Genomic DNA, 12,646 nt, shown 5'->3' with positions numbered 1-12,646 from the left:
ATAACGATGTGAGAGCCGCAACCGGACACAATACATGATACATCCCTGGCCTGACCAACTATGACCCGAGGACTCCTCCGGAAATGAGCTGACCCGTTCTTCACCAGAAAAGAAGGAGAAGGCTAACAATGAACAAACCTACCACCAGGACCAAAAGAGCAGGAACCCCTGCGCCGGAGGAGAGCATGAAGTTCCCCAACCTGACTGCCAGAGGTCAACACCAAAAAAATAGAGCCTTGGAAAAACAGTCGAATCGAAGGGGCCGCCACAAACCGAGGAGAGGAAAGATCGGAAAGCACCGTGTCCAAGGACTAGGACGGCTCAGACGGCGCATGAGCTGGCCAGAGGTGAAACAAAGCACGAGAGGTGTACGGAATGGGGCAGAGGAGACATCCACACCAAATGCAAGCTGGAGCAGCTCCACCAGTGCCGCATGATACGAGGTGACAGTGTTAGGCATCAAATGACAGTCCGGGAAAAAGTCAAGACAAAAAAGGACAAGACAACCGAACTAAAATTGAGGACAACCTACGAAGAGAGAAAATGGTGGAAAGAATGCCAGGAAACTTCATACTGTTGCCAAGACGAAACTCTCAGGTGGGATACCATCAACGAAGCCACCTGAACACCATACAAATGGTGATAAACCCGCATCAAAAAGACCAGATGCGAAGAGCAGAGTAGACCAAACCAGCCATATACCAGACCGGTCTGACCTGCTGAAAAAGACGGAGCCATGAGAAACACCCCGGGTTCGCACACCGAGCAAGCAGTGCCTGGAATCAAGGCTTAGCCGGCCACCAAAGGGCCACGAGGATTACTCTTCCTGGGTAGGACTCCAACCAAGCCAGAACCCAAAGCAACAGTTGGACAGGGTGGAAGTAACCCCACAGGTAACCCCACCTCGACCAGTCCCGGCGAAAAGTGTCCACCAAGACAGCCTCGCAGTTGGGAAAGGGCGCCACAAAGATCGGAAGATACCGAGACCATGTCGACACGAAGAGGTCCATGCCTGGGAGTTCGTACTTCCGGCAAAGCCAACGGAAGGAGTCGGCATCGACCATCCATTCCATGGACAGCCAATGAAGGAGTCGGCATCGACCATCCATTCCGTGGACAGCCAACGGAAGGAGTCGGTATCGACCAACCATTCCGTGGACAGAGGAATGAGCCAAGACAGGCCATCTGCCAGGACATTGAACACTCCCCCGGATATGAACCGCATGGAGAGCCAAACCCTGAGAACTCAGCAGAAGAGCTACTTGAAGCGATCAGCTCCAAAGAGCCATGAACAGCATAGATGCCCTTCCCCCCATCCCCTTTGAGGGCAGTGAACCACAGTGGAGCAGTCTGAATGGAGCCGGATCACTGTGCCCCAAGGAAGCCAAATCCTCAGCAGTGCCAGCCACAAACTCTTACACCGTGCTGTGAGCCCGATCGTGTGAGCGGGAAGGCACCATGGTACCAAACCCCGAAAAACCCAAGGCGGAAGCTGACGACACAGCAACCGGCGCAAGAACACCCGAGGTTGAATCCAGCAATTGTGAGAGAGGCAAAAAAGGCTGCTCCGAAAATACTAAAACAGTCTCTGAAGCTAAACCCTGCCCAATGGAAAAGCCAGAAGAGCAAAGTTCAAGTTGCCGCACAGCTGCTCGCGCAACCTCCGAGTGTCCCAGGTCCCCCTCAAAAACAGCCGACAGCAGGACTGCAGCCGGAGTAAGGCCGCGGGAGGGAGAAAAAGGGATGCAGTCTGAGAATCCTATACAAGGTCCAGCCAAGTCTGAACTTGGCACGGAACTAACTGGGACTTCCAACAGTTCACTAGGAACCTGATCCCGGCAAGCTAGGAAAAAAGACAGATCCTTTGCTAGCAGACAAGCAGACCGGCTGGGAGCCCACACCAACCAGTTGTTGAGGTAGGCCAGGACCCAAAGATCAAGCAGACGAAGATGGGTCACCACAACCCGAGTCAAGCATTTAGTTGCTTGAAACGCCTGAAACGAGTTGTTGTTTCCCGATGTTCCCGATGTTCCCAATGTTGCCTGAAACACTCTGCGTACTAGTGGCTTTAGGTAAATTGTATGTATTAGCTCCATCTATAAATCCAACATTATGTTTGTAACTAATCCTCTATGTATGTACTTTTACCTGAATATACATTTTATTTTATTTTATTTTATTTTATTTAAAAATGCAAGGTGATTTAAAAATGCAAGGAATCAACCTGAATGGTAGACAATGAAAGCGATAAGCATGTCACGCCATAACAAAACCTAACTAATATTTGAACCTCAGATAGATAGATGCCAATACGCATCCTTGAGGTCTAGGGAAATCATCCAAGTGCCCGGATCGAGAACGAGCCAGACCTGGGACGACTTGGTCATCCAAAAGAGGGGCAAGAAATCAACATGTTCAGACAAGACAAGTCCAGAATGGTTGGAGAGCTGCACAGTTCAGTTTCAGAACTGGAAACAGGCGGGAGACCAACCTGAGAGACAAGGTCATTTCGACCATGCCCAAGTGAACCCACTCCAAGATGACCCATAGGGTTGAACGGGTTTTGAGGCCTGCCCTCCCAGACCCAATCCCCCAAAGGGAGAAAGGGCTGCACAATGCCACCTAGGACCCCCCCCCCCCCAATGCCACCTAGGGCTACCCAATGCCACTGACGGATACAAGAAATGACCTGAAAAGCCCACAAGTCATGGCACCAGGCGCAGGCAAAAAGAGACAACCTACCCCCTCATTGCCCTGTCAATGGCCCGGACCAACCGAGCTGTGGTGGGTATGTGGGCCTGCGGGCCGCTCCAAGCAACAGCCTAGTGGACCAAACTCTCACAAGTCAAGCCTGACCTCGGGCTGGGCTTGGGGAGTAGAAGAACTCCCAGAACCCCATCAACCCCGTATCAACCAATGAGGGGGGAAGGCTGGTTACTGTTGGTGTGTCTGGATAATGGAGCATTGAACTCGTTTAGACTTCAGGAACGTGAGCAGGGAAAACAAGCTCCACTGAGGTGGTGCCATAGGATTAAATGGAGTGCCACAAATTCAGTGCCACGGATTCAGTGAATCCAAGTGATAAGTGTGTGTGGAGTGAAGCTACTATCTTGTACTATCCTAAGAGCCAGTGACAAGAAAATTAGTCTTAACCATACAAGCTCAGTGTACCGGGGTTGAGAAAGAGTGACAGCACTGTACGGTAACTCGGGTGGCAACGCCTGTGTTCGTAAGTTCGTGTACATTCCTCTCGGTGTTGGTGTATAAGATGGTACAATAGATGACTGTACAGTACAGAGACATTGATTTCATCTCAAGAGACATGGGACAGCAAATTATTATCGTGGGGGTTGGGCTTCAGCACTTTGGTCCAGCCTCTCATCTGTGTGTTGTATGTTCATGTACATGCCCCTGTGTGAGGGTGTGTTAGCACAGCAGCTCAACGAGTGAGAGACTGTAACATGTACTTAACATAAATAAGAAATTCCAGTATGGTAAAGAAGTGATTTGTCAATTATATATGTGACTGGGTGAGGCTTTATTCCTAAGTTGAGTGAGTGGGACTGTGGTCTGAGGTGACTTTGTGGGTGGATGTTCGTCAAGGATGCCAGCTTGAGGTTGATGGCAATACCTCCTGGCCTGGGGATAGTAAGGTCATACTACACTTGCCGTGAGTAAAGTATTTTTTGCCCGAAGTGCGTAAAGTATGTTTGCCCGAAATGCTATGTAGTAGTGGCGTAGACATCATCAATATCTGAGTGGAAGTGTGCATGTGACGAATGTGGGTACAGTATCCTGATTATTTTCATTGTGTATGTCTTGTGTGGTGATTACCAGTAACTATACAAAACTTGTATCAGCTGAGTCGAGTCTCAATGATTCCTCTGTGATCAAGACGAGATTTTGAAGTGTTTATCACCTTACTCTAAGCCAAGTGTGAGTGGGAACCTTAAAGCGTGTCACGTCTCTCTGAGGGTGACCATACATTGACTGATTAAACATGTCAGATTAGGATTTGTGTCACCAACATATTTCAATTATTGTCTCAGTGACAAAAGTATAATTATAAACTAATTGTAGTATTATTATTGTTACTCAGATACTGCAAGCATTGGAATGCAGTAATTGCACGAGTGTTCACCAATGTTCAGATTAATAGTTCACTCTGTGTGCCTCCTGCAAGAAAGTCGAGAATCCTTATACTAGAGCGATGGGAAACAATTCCTGCTGTGTATGGTTTGCATAGCTAATTGATATGACACTCTAAATTAAAGTAAAGTTTTCCATGTGTTGTTAAGCTGTAAATAAACTTGTTAAACATTACAGCATCGTTCCATTAGACCTGACTCTTGACAAATTATATTGTTACCCAATTCATATGACCCCATGTTATTACTCATCAACTTTCAAACAAATTGATGTGGACCCCCGTTCATGAGGTGCACTCACCTGCACCTCATGAACAGGATGAATGGCATGACCAACGTGACTTATTAACCTATAGGTATCCTCTATCTTGAGTAAGCCCCCACTGAGGAGACATAACTCAACAGAGAATACTTGGAAAAGTGAGTCCTGCTGCTCTAGGCATTTCTTGAATACCTGATAGTTGTAGCTAGCTCATGCAAAGTAGTCTGTCTAATACACCTAAGGTGACTGCTGCAAGCAGAACAGTCGGAAAAAAACCAGCGTTTAATGTAATGAACCCAGCATTTAATGAACCCAGCGTAACTCAGCGTTTAATGTAACGAAACGCCATTTTCTGGGTGAGACCCGGAGGCTCCCCGGAGCTATGCCGGGCTGACGTGTATATATTAGACCATGGAAACAGTCAACCGAAGGAGTTCTAATCCTACGGGGAACCAGGGCCAGAACCTGGCCCCCTTAAGAGAGGCACGAGGACCAATGGCCTAAAGACACCCCCCGTGTAATTGGAAGCAGTCTTTGTCTGCCATCTACTAGGTCAGGCACCCAGAATGATAGGAATCCCAAAACAAACTACTGCTGGTCAAAAATTGCAAACCAAAAGCCAAACTAGCAAACAGATCTCCTCAAATAAAAACAAAAAAACAAATATAACATTACCACAACCGCTGCGCATCCGTCTGCGCAACCCCCCCTCCCCGGGAGGGGGACAAGGGGGGGGGGGGGGGTCCCAGACCTCCATGCCAGCAACTCTCCTCAGTTCAGAGGCTGAGTATCAAAAGTGCGAAAAAAACGCTGACCAGAGGGAGGGAGGGATGCCGGGGAGCCTCCGGGTTTCACCCAGAAAATGGAGTTTCATTACATTCAACGCTGGTTTTCTGTGGAGAGCCTCTTCAGCTCCCCTGAGCTACCTAACCAAAGATAAGAAGAAAAGGAACTCACCCAGGAGGCAGTCGTCACTCGCTCCTTAACTCAAAGTAAAGACAACAGGCCGCAACCAGCAACCCATGGCTATACACACCCGAGAAGGACTAGGAACATTAACAAGGTAACGTGCAGCAGGACCCTGTTCGACCTCCAGTAGCCCCGTGCCCAAAAGATAGGCCAGGACATTACCAAAACAGCATTCGAATGCCGAACTTACGAATGGCGTGGGCACAGGGAAAGACCGCAGGCTGGCTGGACTGAATAATCCTGCGGACAACCTGGGAGACCCGTGCCCTGGAATAGGGAAGAAGGGGAAACTGGGTCAACCCAAAGCACGTCCTCTGCCATAGAGGCCGTAATGCGTAATTAATGGCGAAGAGCCACAAACAGACACAAAACATGCTGCACCCCTGGCCGAACCAACCAAGCATCAACAACCCAAGGACTCCTCCGGAAAGCAGCAAACTCATTCTTTGCCAGACAAAAAGGAGATGGCTGCAAACGAAGAAAATGAAAGAAAACAAAGAAAACGAAGAAAAGAAAATGCAAAAAAATAAAATACCAGGACTGAAAGAGCAGAAACCCCTGTGCCGGAAGAGCATGAAGCTCTCTGACCCAACCCCAGAAAAAGAGCCGTAGAAGAAATCTTGTTGGCGAAATCAATCGCCAACAAGAAAAAGAGCCGTAGGAAACAGTTCTGAACCAAGGGGGCCACCCCAAACCGAGGAGAAGGGAGCAGACAGCACCCGGTGCAATGACCAGGACAACTCAGGCGGCACATGAGCAGGCCGGAGGTGAACAACACCCGAGAAAGCTTGTGGAATGGAGCAAAAGTGACATCCACCCCAAATGCAAGCTGCAGCAGCTCCGCCAGCACCATCCAAAACGAGGCGACAATATCTGGCATAAGAAGACGGTCCTGAAACAACCAAGAGAGAAAGGACAAAACCGACCAGAAATCGAAGACAACCTACGAAGAGACAAGTACCGAAAAGACCGCCAGGAAATTTCATGCTGCCATCGAGAAGAAACTTGCAGCTGGGACACCAACTAAACCATCTGATTACCATACATGTGGTGATAAACTCGCGTCAAAATGACCAGACGCGAGAAGCAGAGAAGATCGATCCAGCCATGTACCGGAATGGTCCAATCTGCTGAAAAAGGCGGAGCCGCGGGAAGACCCTCAGGTTCGGACATCGAGCAAGAGGCGCCTGAAACCAGGGCTGGGCTGGCCACCAAAGAGTCAGCAGGACCACTCATTCCTTGGAAGTCTCTCTAAGCTAACCAGGCAACCTGTGGGATTTTTTTTTTCAACAACAGTAAGTTAAGGGTCCTCTGATAGGTTAGGTAGGCAGGAAATTCTCATAAAGTTTCAAAACGGTATGAAAAAGGTTAATGGAAAGTTTCCTTTTCTAAGCTGGCCGAGTAAGCCGGACGACTCAAACAGAAAACGGAACAGTACGTCACTTTTGTGAGTCGATTTCATTTCAAATTATGTCCAAATTTGGCTATAGCACGCATACGAGCGAAAAGTGACGTTATTTTTAAGAGGACGGGTTGAACCAGGACCTGAAGCAACAATCGAACCAGTGGGAAGAGGTACAAGTAACCCACAACTCAACCAGTCCAGCTGAAAGGCATCAACCTTAATGGCCACGCAGTCTGGGAAGGGCATCACATACACTGGAAGACGCCTCAACCAAGTCGATGCGAAGAGGTCCACCTCTAGGTGCCCGTACGTCCAGCAGAGGCAACTGAACGAGTCTGTGTCGACCATCCATTCCATGGACAGGGGAACGAACCGAGACAGGCCATCTGACACCCCCTGAACGTGAACCGCCAGGAGAGCCAAACCCCGAGAACTTGGCAAACGAGTCACCTGAAGCGACCAGCCCCAAAGAGCCAAGGACCGCATCAAACCCCCCACGGTTAAGACAATGAACCACCGAGGAGTAGTCTGAATGGAGCCAGATCATTGCTCCACGAGCAACACGAACCCTCAGAGTCGAATGTCACACCACCGCGAACTCCTGCGCCGTGTTGTGAGCCCGATGGAAGGATGGAACCCACCGACTCTGGCCAGCCTGGTGAGCACTGGTCACAAAACCCCAGCTGAGAGACGAGGCATCCTTGAACACATCGAGTGAGGGCTTGAGGAGGCATCAGAGCATAGAACCACGAAAAAAACTCAGAGGAAGCCGGTGACGCAGCAGCTAACGCAAGGCTCCTGGGATCCGAACACAGCGATCATGAGAGCGGCGAAAGGGACGTCCCCGAAGAACCAGAACATCCGCCGAAGCCAGATCCGGCCCGGCGGGTAGACCAGCACAGCCAAGATCAGGCTCCCGCACCGCCACTCAAACAACCAATGAGTGACCCAGGTGCCCTCCAAAAACAGTCATAAGCGGGACCGCAGCCGCAACAATGCCGCCAGAGGGAGAGACAAGGAAGCGGTCCGAGAGTCTTACACGAGACCCAGCCCAGTCCGAACCTGAGAGGGAACCAATTGAGACTTCCAGTACACCAAGAACACGAACCCGGCAAGCTGGTAAGGAACCAAATCCCTGGCGAGCAGACATGCGGATTGGCTGGGAGCCCACACCAGCCAATTGTCGAGGTAAGCCAGAAGTAACCTCGTCATCATGACCCGGTTAAGGTGCGTGGACACGCGAGATGCCAGATCCAACTGCAAGGAAGGCAAAGAAAGTGGTGTCACTCCATGACAAAACCGAGCCAGTCCCTGAACACTGGATGAATCGGGACGTGCTAAATACGTGTCCTGGAAGTCCAGAGACACCATCCAAGCACCAAAAGCAGCCGGACCCGAGACAGATTGGTCATCTGATAGGAGAGGCAAAAGACCCATGGGATCATACAGGGCAAGTCCAGTATGAATCAAAGATCTGCCCAGTCCCATTTCGGAACTGAAGACAGGCAGGAAACCCACTCCAGGATGACCTGACAGAGAGCAAGGGGAAGAGGCCCGCCCTGCAAACCCTAATCCCCCCAAAGGAGAAGGAAAGAAGCAACGCCACCACAGGCCAGAGGAAAAGGACCTGAATTGCCCACAAATCGAGGGACCAGGCGAGAACAAACATCACAAGCCTCCCCACCCCATCGCCCCGCCAACAGGGCAAACCGTGAAAGGGCTGACAACCCCTACGAGAGCCCGACTGAAACTCAGAGCGATCACTGAGCCAACGACTCCACAGGAGGGCCAGTCCCGAATCTGGCACTACTGGCTTACGACGATCGGTCATAGGTGTCACCTGACCCTAACAGACTCCGGGTCATAGGTGTCACTGACCCTAACAGGCAGCAAGGCAGGGATAGACAGTGAGTGTCACCCTGAGACAAGGGGACAGAGCAGCCTTCACACTTGCACAAGGCGAGGTGGGACTCGGAGGTCTCCTACATTGGACCACTGAGCCCTAAAGGGGGTTTCCGGGGCCCTTAGGCTGACTGCTAAGGGAAGCCCAGGTGAGGTGCTGCTAACCGGTTATCCCAGAGCTACCAAGCAAACAACTAAAAGCTGAACCCCTGCAACGTGTGCAAGCATGGGGACCTAGTGGAGGGCCACCAAAATTTCACAAGTGGTCCTACCGCTACACCAGGCAGACCCCCGCCAGACAAAACAAAACAAAAACAAAACAAAAACCCCGCAAAAGCACAACGTCTCCAGGTGAACAAAACCGGTTGCTATGCGTATATCAAACAGCTGCACAGTACCTCGCACCCCAGCCAGCGACGAAACGACCTCCTACCCAAGGGCAAACAGGAGTAAGAACCTCCCCAGCTGAATCCCCAAAGGCGGGCAATCACCGAACAGCAACAGAACCACACGGAGGTAGCTGCTCCTGAATGGTTCATCGAAGATAACCCTGAGGCCGCAAAGGCAGTACTTACAGGGCACCTAGGAAAGGCAGCCCTAGGTGCATGCAGCCCCAGTATTTTTATGTTACTTCCAGCTCACACGCCACCAAAGCAGAGCAACAACACCGTACTGCAGCACTGCGCAAAGAGTGGAGCCAGAGCGATTGCCCGTCACCAACACCTCTTGAACTGAGCAGTTGCCGGCGTGGAGGTCTGGAACCCCCCCCACCCCCCATCCTCTTTCCAGGGAGGGAGGGTTGCGCAGACAGATGTAATTACCTAAGTGTAATTACCTAAGTGTAGTTACAGGATGACAGCTACGCTCGTGGTGTCCCGTCTTTCCAGCACTCTTTGTCATATAACGCTTTGAAATTACTGATGGTTTTGGCCTCCACCACCTTCTCACCTAACTTCTTCCAACCATCTACCACTCTGTTTACAAAAGTGAATTTTCATATATTTCTCCGGCAGCTTTGTTTTGTTAGTTTAAATCTATGACCTCTTGTTCTTGAAGTTCCGGGTCTCAGGAATTCTTCCCTATCAACTTTATCGATTCCTGTTACTATTTTGTACGTAGTGATCATATCGCCTCTTTTTCTTCTATCTTCTAGTTTTTGCATATTTAATGCCTCTAACCTCTCCTCGTAGCTCTTGTCCTTCAGTTCTGGGACCCACTTAGTGGCATGTCTTTGCACCTTTTCCAGTTTGTTGATGTGCTTCTTAAGATATGGGCACCATACAACCGCCGCATATTCCAGCTTTGGTCTTACAAAAGTCGTGAACAATTTCTTTAGTATTTCCCCATCCATGTATTTAAAAGCAATTCTGAAGTTAGAAAGTGTAGCATAGGCTCCTCGCACAATGTTCTTAATGTGGTCCTCAGGTGACAGTTTTCTATCTAGAACCACTCCTAGATCCCTCTCTTTGTCAGAATTCTATAAAGATTTCTCACATAAATTATAGGTTGTGTGGGGTCTATGTTCTCCAATTCCCCATTCCATAACATAGCATTTATTCACATTAAATTCCATTTACCAATTGGCGCTCCATATACTTATTTGTCCCGGTCTTCTTGAAGGGCATGACAATCATCTAGGTTTCTTATCTTCCCTATTATCTTAGCATCATCAGCAAACATGTTCATATAATTTTGTATTCCATCTGATAGATCGTTTATGTAGACAATGAACATTACCGGTGCAAGAACTGAACCCTGTGGTACTCCACTTGTGACATTCCTCCAATCCTATACATTGCCTCTGATTACGGCCCTCATTTTTCTATCAGTTAGGAAATTTTTCATCCATGTTAGAAGCTTACATGTCACCCCTCCAATATGTTCCAGTTTCCAGAACAACCTCTTATGTGGAACTCTGTCAAAGCCATTTTTTTGTAAGTCCAGATAGATGCAGTCAACCCAACCATCTCTCTCCTATAAAATCTCTGTGGCTCGATCATAGAAACTGAGTAAATTCGTTACACAGGATTTTCCAGATCGAAAACCATACTGTCTGTCTGATATTATATCGTTGTCTATAGTATACATACTGTCTGTGCGGCGATTGTGGTGACGTCATGTTTGTTTCCTTGTTTTTAATTGGGGAGTTCTGTTTTCTAGTTCGGCATTCAGTTTGCAATTTTTGACCAGCAGTAGTTTGTTTTGGGATTCCTACCTCTCTGGGTGCCTGACCTTGTAGATGGCAGACAAAGACTGCTTCCAATTACACGGGGGTGTCTTTAGGCCATTGATCCTCGTACCTTTCTTGAGGGGGCCAGGTTCTAACTCTGGTCCCCGGTATGCTTAAACTCCTTTGATTGACTGTTGCCACGGTCTAATATATACACATCAGCCCGGTATAGCTCCAGGGAGCCGAAGGGGCTCTCCACATAAAAGTAAAATATCACAATATGCTGGTCAAGCAAATAGAGATAATTTTCAATTAATGTATTGAAAATAAAGATATGAAGTCTTTCTAGCATCAAGCTTTCAGTGTTGTAGAATATATAACCAAACAAACTTGGCTTTTAATGAAATTACAGAATCAAAATGGAAACAATGCATAACAACTAGAGGTTTTTCACACAGAAAACTTTGGTGGATGACAATATATGGTCAGGTAGTCAATTTCTTGTGAATCCAATATTACTATTACTAAAAAATATAGAGCAAAATACCAGAAATTCAACCAAGTGACAAGCAAGTAATATTACTAATACAGGTAATAATATCTTAGTAGCAGAAATGGCTTTGATAACTTAAAAATTAAACTCTGAAGCACTGAGCAATATTTATGCAAATGTTTTTCAAGACTACTATCTTTCACATTTAAATAACTTCAATGCCCAACAACATTTGAATAAATATAAACTCAAAGCACTGCAATGAAGCACTTTTTTATGCTACATGCTAAGAATAAGTCATAATAATGTGGCTGAAAAACACAATGAAACCACCACACAAGATATGATATGACAGTAGCAACATTTTGGTCCGTCCTGGAACATCATCAAGTCGTGGCATGGGATGGAACTGAACATGTTTGCTTGCACAGAGGAACCAAAGACGAGGGAAGAATGAGGGATCCCCTCAGGCAGCATGCACTATACATGTCACAAGGTCTAAGGAAACAACCAGAAAAGACAATACAAGTGAGGGAGAAAACAGACTTGGAAAAACAGTATTGAGTGAAGGGACATTGTTGATGCTGAGATAATGTAGGAACTGTTGGTGCAGAAGGAGTGTGATCAATGTAAAGCACCACAGACGAGGAAAGGATCATAACTTTACCTTCCATGTTAAACACTGTGGCAAAGTCAAATCGTTAACTAACAATAAGAGATACTGTATTTTAACCCAGTGAAGCTGCACATCCTAAAATAATTTTAGGATGTGCTTTTGTATTACAGTAAAACACTTAAAAGTTGCTGGAAAGTGCAATAAATCCCAATACCTAAGGGATAGGCTTTCATGTAACTAAGATACGCATTACAAAATTAAACACATATGCCATTACTAAATATAATTGGGAGACGATAAGAAATACCAGAATGTATCCCAAAGCCGTGCCAAATGATGTAAACAAGTACTGTATTTGTTTGAGTGTGTGCTGGTGATAGCTGGAAATTTCCAGTTGGAAACTGGAAGTTGCAGTGATAACAGAGTGCATAAAACACACACATTCAAGACATTTCTTATTTCTAAAATAAAGGGAGTCTGTAGAAATTTGTTTACAGACTCAAACACTTGAAAATAATGCCTCTGAAGTCTACCTCTGAGCTTTTGTTTCTAGTGAAACTTTTCTCATAGATCAGACCTTATAATCAGGGTGTAAAAAGTCATCCCAATAATTATTCAAAACAGTCTTCGCCACGATCTGTACAAGTTTGTTACTCGACAATTAAAGTTAGAACAGTATGA

General features: G+C 47.4%; 1 protein-coding gene across 2 annotated transcripts in view; it reads right to left on the bottom strand.

The window, feature by feature from the left end:
* Positions 1-12,646, bottom strand: part of LOC123757610 (alpha-N-acetylgalactosaminidase) — a 152,988-nt gene that overhangs the window by 35,071 nt on the left and 105,271 nt on the right. The window lies entirely within an intron of this gene.

This window comes from Procambarus clarkii, chromosome 19 (assembly GCF_040958095.1).
Source record: "Procambarus clarkii isolate CNS0578487 chromosome 19, FALCON_Pclarkii_2.0, whole genome shotgun sequence".
In the NCBI taxonomy this organism is placed as follows: domain Eukaryota; kingdom Metazoa; phylum Arthropoda; class Malacostraca; order Decapoda; family Cambaridae; genus Procambarus; species Procambarus clarkii.
This window is presented reverse-complemented; position numbering and strand designations above follow the sequence as displayed.